At 37.2% G+C, this 9993-nt stretch overlaps 1 pseudogene; it reads right to left on the bottom strand.

Moving 5' to 3' along the window:
* Positions 1-1072: 1072 nt before the first annotated feature.
* LOC115031841 lies at positions 1073-1190 on the bottom strand (annotated as a pseudogene).
* Positions 1191-9993: the final 8803 nt, after the last annotated feature.

The following is a 9993-nucleotide window of genomic DNA, read 5'->3' as shown; positions in this document are numbered from 1 at the left end:
TCTCTCTCTCTCATTCCTTCTTTCCTTCCTTCCTTCCTTCCTTCCTTCCTTCCTTCCTTCCTTCCTTCCTTCCTTCCTTTTTTTCTTTCATGTTAACTTTTTATTGGTTCCTTGTCAATTTCACATCATGTATCTCAGTCCCACTCACCTTCCTTCTACTTGTACCTGATCACCATCCTTGCAACCTCCCCAAGCAAGAAAAAAGAAATCTAGTCTTGGAAGCTGTAGTGAGTCAGTGTGTCCTACAGTATCACTTTTGTCCACTTTTCTTTAGTTATAAATGTTCATTGCAATGACTCATTGGGCTGATACCAGGCCTCTGACTTCTGCTATTCTATTAGTTTTGGAATCTCTCTGGGACTCCTCTTGGATATCCTGTTGTTGCCATGTGTCATGAAAAAGTTGTAATTTTGGATCTTTAGCATCGGTCCCTTCATGTACTCCAGCAGTTCATCTATAGGACTGATGTTGGGATGGGCCAATTCAAATCCCTGGATGGACATTAGAGGTGTTTGAGATAGCCCACTCATTCTCCAGCTCTCATATCCACAGAGCTAGCTCACCCACACCAGCACAACAAGAGCCAGCTCTGCCCTGCCGCCCAAGGTCTTATCTCTAGATTGCTGCAGCATGTGAGGGATAGTGACAGCTCTTCTGCTCTGTGACATCAGGACCAGGTCTTCTCTCAGCTGCAGGTGGTGAGGGGAGAAGGGGGAGGAAGGAACAACTTCCTCATCCATGTCACTATTAGGACCCATCTGGTAGGGTAATCTCTCTCACACTTGCATCCTCAGAGCTGGGTAACCCACAATTCCTGCAATGTTTGGGGCCTGCTCAAAAGAGCAAAGTGCTTCATGATGGAGCAGACTCTCCTCCTCTCATGCCTTCCACTTGTATGGACACTTCTCCTGGGTACTCTCAGGTGAGCTGGGCCTGTGATCACAGGTTCTAGTCTCCTGTTTGCTTCCCAACTTGAAGTCCCTTATGGACCTGTCTGATGCTGGAGTGGTGGTGATTTCAGACTAATTCCCTGTCTAGGTTCCCTTGCACCAGGATGTTGGTGGTCTCAGGGAATGGTAGAATTCTAATTATCCAGATGTTCATAGGTCAGAACACTCAGCATAGATTTAGGCTGTCTCATATCTGCCACCTACCAATGTACACATGAATCAGAAGCTTTCAGGGGCTCCTTCGTGTGTTTTGCTTACATCAAATTATTATGCTAAAGCTTACTGGGAACAGTATTAAAATGAAGTGCAGTAATAACCAAAAGAATAGAGGCCATCAACTTGAGGGAATGAGGTGGTGTTATAGGAAGGATTGAAAGAAAGGAGGGAACATGAGGAGGAAGTTAAAGGGAGGGAAGAAGTGGTGTATTTACATTTTAATTTAAAAATATAATAAAATGAGGCTGGAGAGATAACTCAAGGTTAAGAGGACTGACTGCTCTTCTTGCAATTCCCAGAAACCACATGGTGACTCACAACCATATGAAATGAGACTTGATGCCCTCTTCTGGTGTGTCTGAAGACAGCTTCAGTGTACATACATATGTATATTAAAGTTATAAAGGAATGTATTTGGAAAAGTGTAGGAAGCTGTAGTACATTGGTCACGTTTTTCCTATATATAGTACCTTATTGTTTATATACCTCAATAACTTCACACAGGTGTAACCGTATAAAGCTTCAAATTCATGTGTTTTATGCTTTGTCAAATCCCAAACATTAATATACACTGGCATTCTGTATTTAAAATGTTAAAATAAATTGAGTCATTTAACTTATTTTTTTTGAATGTTTACTTTAGAAAGGGACTGATTGCTCTGGTGTGTGTGTGTGTGTGTGTGTGTGTGTGTGTGTGTGTGTGTGTGTGTGTGTGCACGCGCACAATTTGACTACAATACTTAATGGTGAAAGTTTTTTGGAACTTGGTCATGTTTTAAATTTATGCAGCCAAGGTTAAATCAATTGGAAAAAATTCCAGTAACAGCTAACACATGATAGGTACAGTTAGAAATGTCTCCAATTACAGGATACTATCATTTATGTTATTGTATGTTGTAACTGCAAACAAAAAGTGATTTTAGGATAAGAAATATACCCTGAATACCACATAAGTATCAATAATAAAGACAAATCATGACTTTAGTGCTCCTTTTCCAGTTGTTATATGTACATAAAATGGAATAATTATGAACTAACCAGTACCTCGGAGCTCTTGACTCTAGCTGCATATGTATCAAAAGATGGCCTAGTCGGCCATCACTGGAAAGAGAGGCCCATTGGACATGCAAACTTTATATGCCCCAGTACAGGGGAACACCAGGGCGAAAAAAATGAGAATGGGTGGGTAGGGAAGTGGGGGGGGAGGGTATGGGGGACATTTGGGATAGCATTGGAAATGTAATTGAGGAAAATATGTAATAAAAAATATTAAAAATTGGAATAATTGTTGTATCACTATACTGTCTGACCAGTGCTTGGGGCAGAAAATTTCTAGGTGCCACCTTTGCTATCAGACTATGGCCTTGTATGTAACTAACTTGAAAAGGCTGAAAAGAGAAAAAAAAAAAGATGTCAGCATTTGTTAATTATTTGAAACAATGCATTTTTTTAAGATTTAAAACAAAATATGCAGTAATTTTAATAATAATTAGATAAAAGGCAAATTGCCAGTCCTGCCCACTCCCACATCCTCCTCCAAAGAGCACTAATAGGAATATTTTTACATGTGCATTCATTTAATGTTTTAAAATTATGCAAGCTAATTATTGATAATAAAGGAAACAGAATTTCATTGTACTGGAAAAATACAATGAAATACTAAGCCACACCTTTGTAATTTGGTAGTTATATGCACACATGTATGTCTGTTAACTGATATATTTACTTATTGCTTAAAAATACTAAAAGTTATAGTTTTTCCTGACGAACATTTTTTGGCATGTTCTCTGGAGTCCTATAGGCATTCACTTGGCTTCTGCATCTGGTAGTTAAGTACATTTCACAAACCTTGTAAATAACCATAAGTACATGGAGGTGGGATTTAATAATAAGTATATCTGAGAACACAGTCTCCTATAAAGCCTTAGAGTGTTCTTGATTTGACCAACTGAGCTACATTTCAGCCTTAGAGAGTAGATTCTAACTAAGTTATGTTTTAGAAGCATAATCATATTTTTCCTCTTGGCACTGTTTTCATTGTGTACCATAAGTTTGGGTATGTTATGGCTTCATTTTCATTAAATTCTAAAACGTCATTAAATTCTTACTTCATTTCTTCCTTGACCAAGTTATCATTTAGTAGAATGTTCTTCAGCTTCCGCATGTATGTGGGCTTTCTATTGTTTCTGTTGTTATGGAAGACCAGTCACAGTCCGTGGGTTTCTGAAATAATGCTTGGGATTATTTCACTCTGAGTGCTTCTTAAAGAAACTGGAGAGACCATACTCTAGTAGCTTGACAACACCTCTGAAAGCCCTTGAACAAAAAGAAAGAAATACATGCAAAAGGAGTATATATCAGGAAATAATCAAGCTCAGGGCTGAAATCAACCAACGAGAAAGAAAAAGAACTAGAAAAAGAATCAACCAAACCAAGAACTGGTTTTTGAGAAAATCAACAAGATAGATAATTCCTTAGGCAGACTAATCAGAGGTCACAGAGACAGTATCAAAATCAAAACATTCAGACATAAAAAGAAAGACTTGACAACAGAAACTGAGGAAATCCAAAAATTCATCAGATCCTACTACAAAAGCCTATACTTAAAACTGGAAAATCTGGAGTAAATGCATAATTGTCTAGACAGATACCAAGTACCAAAGGTAAATCAGGATTACATAAATGATCTAAATAGTCCCATTATCTCTAAAAGGATTGAAGCAGTCATTAATAGTCTCCTAAACAAACAAACAAACAAACAAACAAAAAATGCCCAGGACCAGATATGTTTAGTGCTGAGTTCTATCAGAACTACAAAGAAGCCCTAACACCAATACTCTACAAACTATTCCACAAATAGAAACTGAAGGAACACTACCCAATTCTTTCTATGAAGCCACAATTACTCTGATACCTAAACCAAGCAAAGACCTAAAAAAGAAGAACTTCAGACCAATTTCCCTTAAGAATATCAATGCAAAAATACTCAATAAAATTCTCGCAAACTGAATCCAAAAACATATCAAAACGATCATCCATCATGATCAAGTAGGCCTCATCCCAGGAATGCAGGGATGGTTCAATATAGAGAAATTCTGCAATGTAATCCACTATATAAACAAACTCAAGACAAGAACCACATGATCATCTCATTAGATACTGAGAAAGCCTTTGACAAAATCCAACACACTTTCATGATAAAAGTCTTGGAAAGATCAGGAATTCAAGGCCCATAACTATACATAGAAAATCAATTTACAGCAAACTAGTAGTCAACATCAAACTAAATGGAGAGAAACTTGAAGCAATCCCACTAAAATCAGGAACTAGTTAAAGCTGCCCACTCTCTCCCTACCTATTCAATATAGTACTCAAGTCCTAGCCAGAGCAAGGAGACAAGAAAAGGAGGTCAAAAGGATACAAATTGGAAATGACGAAGCCAAAATATCACTATTTGCAGATGATGTGCTAATATACTTAACTGCCCCCAAAAATTCCACCAAAGAACCACTATACCTGATATACAACTTCAGCAAAGTGCCTAGATGTAAAATTAAATCAGTGGACTTCTTCTACTCAAAGGATACAGTGGCTGAGAAAGAAATTAAGGAAACAACATCCTTTACAATACTCACAAATAATATTACATACCTTGATGTGAATCTAGCTAAGAAAATGGAAGATCTATATGACAAGAACTTCAAGTCTCTGAAGAAAGTAATCAAAGAAGATCTCAGAAGATGGAAAGATCTCCTATGCTCATGGATTGGCAAGATTAATATAATAAAAATGGTTATCATACTGAAATCAATCTACAGATTCAATGCAATCCCCATCAATATTCCAATTCAATTCTTCATAGAGTTAGAAAAAGAAATTTGCAAATTCACTTGGAGTAGAAAAAAAACAGGATAGCCACAACTATTCTCAACAATAAAAGAACTTCTGGTGGAATCACCATCCCTGACCTCAAGCTGTACTACAGAGCAATTGTGATAAAACTTCATGGTATTGGTGCAGTGACAGGCAATGGAATAGAATTGAAGACCCAGAAACGAACCCACACACCTGTGGTCACTTGATCATTGGTAAAGGAGCTAAAACCATCCAATGGAAAAAAAGACAGCATTTTCAACAAATGGTGCTGGCTCAACTGGCAGTTATCATGTAGAAAAATGAAAATCAACCCATTCTTATCCTTGTACAAAGCTCATGTCCAAATGGATAAGTACCTCCACATAAAACCAGATATACTGAAACTAGTAGAAGAGAAAGTGTGTGAGACCGTTGAGAACTTTGGCACAGGGGAAAGTTTCTTGAACAAAACAGTAATAGCTTATGTTCTAAGATCACAAATTGAAAAATGGGACCTCATAAAATTGCAAAGCTTCTCTAAGGCAAAGGACACTGTCAATAGGACAGAAAGGCAATGAACAGTTTGGGAAAAGATCTTTTCCAATTCTACATCTGATAGAGGGCTATCCAATATATAGAAAGAAATCAAGAAGTTTGACAGCAGAGAATCAAATAACTCCATTAAAATGGGGTTCAGAGCTAACCAAAGAATTTTCCTTTTTTATTAGATATTTTCTTCATTTACATTTTAAATGCTATCCCAGAAGTCCCCTATACTCTGCCCCCAATATGCTCCCCTAACCACTCACTCCCACTTCTTGGCCCTGGCGTTCCCCTGTACTGGGGCATATAAAGTTTGCTAGACCAAGGGGCCTCTCTTCCCAATGATGGCCTACTATGCCATCTTCTGCTACATATGCATCTAGAGACACGAGCTCTGGGGGTACTGGTTAGTTCATATTGTTGTTCCACCTATAGGGTTGCAGACCCCTTCAGTCTCTTGGGTACTTTCTCTAGCTCTTCCATTGTGGGCCCTGTGTTCTGTCCTATAGATGACTGTGAGCATCCACTTCTGTATTTGCCAGGCACTGGCAAAGCCTCACAGGAGACTGAAGAATATTGAATGGCCAAGAAGCACCAAAGAAATGTTCAACATCCTTAGTTATCAGGAAAATGCAAATCAAAACAACCATGTGATTGTACCTCACACCAGTCAGAATGGCTAAGATCAAAGAATCAGGTGACAGCAGTTGCTGGAGAGGATGTGGAGAAAGAGGAACACTCCGCCATTGCTGGTGGGATTTACAACCACTCTGGAAATCAATCTGGTGGTTCCTCAGAAAATTGAATATAGTACTACCCCAACTATCCCACTCCTAGGCGCCTTCATTGGGGGGCCCTGTATTCCATCCAATAGCTGACTGTGAGCATCCACTTCTGTGTTTGCTAGGCCACAGCATAGTCTCACAAAAGACAGCTATATCAGGGTCGTTTCAGCAAAATCTTGCTAGTGTATGCAATGTTGTCAGCGTTTGGAGGCTGATTATGGGGTGGATCCCCAGATATGGCAGTCACTATATGGTCCATCCTTTCGTCTCAGCTCCAAACTTTGTCACTGTAACTCCTTCCATGTGTGTATTGTTCCCAATTCTAAGAAGGGGCACAGTGTCCACACTTTGGTCTTCATTCTTCTTGAGTTTCATGTGTTGATGTGGATATTAGCTCAGAAACTTAGAATACCCAAGATACAATTTCCAACCATTACTTTCTCTTCCTGACTATGATTAGATGTTTCAAGTTCCTGTCTTGGCTTTCTCACAGTGATCTACCAAATCCAGGATAACAACCAATTTTCCTTTCTTTCTTAATGTCACAATTGTCAAGATATTTTATTACAACAAGAGGAAATTAATTAAAGTAACACACTTGCTTTCCATAATTAAACAGTTATCTGATTAAACATAAAATTGATGTATCATATTTGTGTTTTTATAACTCGAAGAACTAGAATTTAAGGATGGCTCAGAAAGATATATAATGTTATTTAAACATTATTTAAATCTCTTTTCCATGGTGGTAAGAGGTGGTGAGGACATGGGCTACACAAAAACCTGAATCAAACTTAGCAGAAAATGCAGCAATTTTATTCCTTCAAATGAAATATGCAGAAGAAATATTGTCTTTCCAGCCAGCTGTTATTTCTGCATAAATATCATTGTAGAAGTGATAAAAATTATATGTGATAAAAATTCACATTTCACAGAAACACTAAAGAGTTCATAACACAGGTAGCAAAGGGGATGAATTATGAGCTTATTTCAGGAAACTGAACAGGTAATATCATCTACCTTGAATAATATTCTAAATGTATAATAGTTTTCCTTTCATTGCAATGCTGGTTATATATTTAAATGGTCTCACCTGCATATGTGTACAGGTATATATAAGTGGAATCTTTTACCTTGTTAGTGAGAAAACCTGAGATAAATGATATGCCAGTAGCAATTGGCAAACCTGAAAGTAACATCATAGTTTGTAAGATCCTTCTCTAGCAAATATGGCTCATGACATCCAGAAAATACAAGAGATTATAGGAATATAGTATAAGTGTATAAATTATTAATAAATTATTGAATAAATTAATTAGTGAGTGAAATAAATAATTCTAAAAATTCTTTTTTTTTTTTTGGTTTTTTCGAGACAGGGTTTTTAAACATTGTAGCTTCAGAGAGATAAGTATACCAGTTTACTCCTATGTTTCAGCTGCACATCATAACATTCTTACAAAGAATCCAGAACAGATATGATATTAAGGAAAGTAACTTTGCAGTGGAGACATAAGACAAATGGCTCCCAGTGAGATGATAAAGACAAAGGTAACAGTCATCTATCATGTCTGCAGTAGTCCCTTGATATGATGCAATGAGAAATGTATCTTAATTCAGTGACCTTCCATTACTAACTATAGGATCCCTCCAAGCCTAAGGAAAATTCCAACAATGAGGAGAACCAAAGAATAATTGATCATTAACTTTCAAAAGGGACTTAAACCACCAACCAAAGAGTACACACGGAGGGACCCATGGCTCCAGCTGCATTTGTAGCAGAGGATGGTATTGTCTTGCATCAATAGGAGGAGAGGCCTTTGGTCCTGTGAAGGCTTGATTCCCCAGTGTAGGGGAATATGAGGACAGGGAGGTGATGGCAGGTATGTGGGAGGGAGAGCTCTCTCATAGAAGCAGGGGGAGAGGGAATAGGGGTGGTTCTAGAGGGGAAACCAGGAAAGAGGATAACATTTGAAATTTAAATACATAAAATATGCAAAAAAATCTCAAAGTTCTCAAAATCATCAAAATTAGTCTGGAAATCTGTCATAACAATTGGGGCCTAATGAAAGATGATAATTCAATTGACTCTAGAACTTTTTGATAAAAAATGTTCAGAAAAATTACCTAAAAATGAATAAATTGTAGACTGAAATCAATAATAATTAGCTACATTGGTTCACTAATACTAATGAAGGATATTCTTATTAGGAGAAATTAGATGGTGGGTGGGTGTGTGAATATTCTATTATTGTTTCCAATGTTCTGTGTGTAGAAAATGTTTATAAAGTAATGTTTATTTATAAGTGGAATACTAAAAATGAAGGTCTTTGTAAGCCATCGGGAAGCTCTATTTCAACCTGAATGACATCTTTTCTAATAACAGAGCGATACTAGTTTTGAATTATTACACAGCTTGGTCTGTGGGTTATCTGTATCCATCAGCTGATCCTCAGTTCAATAGTTTTATTTTATTCACACATGTAGGATCCATGTTTTGTTATACATGCTGGTATGATTTGCAATGTTTTCAAAGTAGAGATAGATGGTTAAAGAAAACTTGTGTCACTGGCTCAGCCTTGAGACATAGTAGGGATTGAGATAGTTTTATAAGACTTGGTAGTGAAGCATGATGGATTAAAAATAAAAAAAAACAACGTGATGTAGTGTTTGACAAATCTATAACTCAAAATGTGATTTTAAATTTTTATAGCTTATGATCCAATGAATTCTTGGCAATTTCACTCGATTAAATAAAAAATTATTATTAGGTTTTCATTTTTGTTTAATCTAGTAATGGCATAACCCCCCCCACACACACACACACATAGTAATTAGTTATAACAATGTGTGAAATTCTCTTTGCTGGGTGACAATCATAGAAAATGTAAGTAGTCCACTATTATCACTATAAAGAGAGGAATGGTATAGTGACAGGGAGAAAATGAAACGGCAAGAGGAGGAAAATAAAATGTTGCTAGTAAAAATTAAAATTTCACTTAGATTTTATGTGTGAATAGTAGGAAGTATTAAGTGGGATACAACATAAAAATTGTCATGAGATAGATATGAACTATGAATGTGGGTATTAATTAGATTGGGAGAATAGTGGAAAGTATAAGATACTAGGCTAATATATATTGGGATGAAAATAGTGAGAAAAATACAAAGAATTTAGTCTCACAAAATAGTCAATGTATTTAGAATGAAGTTTCATATGCCAGGACATCCTCTGTAGCAGTTTCTAGGTGATTTAGGCTTCAGTAACAAATATCTGAATAGCCCATATTCAATTTCTTTTTTTTTTCTCTTTTGCAGTGTTGTATTTTTTTTTAATTAGGTAGTTTCCTCATTTACATTTCCAATGCTATCCCAAAAGTCACCCATACCCTTCACCTCACTCTCCTACCCGCCCACTCCCACTTCTTGGCCCTGGCGTTCCCCTGTACTCAGGCATGTAAAGTTTGCACGACCAATGGGCCTCTCTTTCCACTGATGGCCTACTAGGCCATCTTCTGATACATATGCAGCTAGAGACATGAGCTCCGAGGGGTACTGGTTAGTTCATATTGTTGTTCCACCTATAGGGTTGCAGATCCCTTTAGCTCCTTGGGTACTTTCTCTAGCTCCTCCATTGGGGGCCCTGT

The sequence above is a fragment of the Mus caroli genome, chromosome 8, assembly GCF_900094665.2.
Source record: "Mus caroli chromosome 8, CAROLI_EIJ_v1.1, whole genome shotgun sequence".
In the NCBI taxonomy this organism is placed as follows: domain Eukaryota; kingdom Metazoa; phylum Chordata; class Mammalia; order Rodentia; family Muridae; genus Mus; species Mus caroli.
Note: the sequence above shows the minus strand (reverse complement) of the source record. Positions and strands in the feature narration are given on the sequence as shown.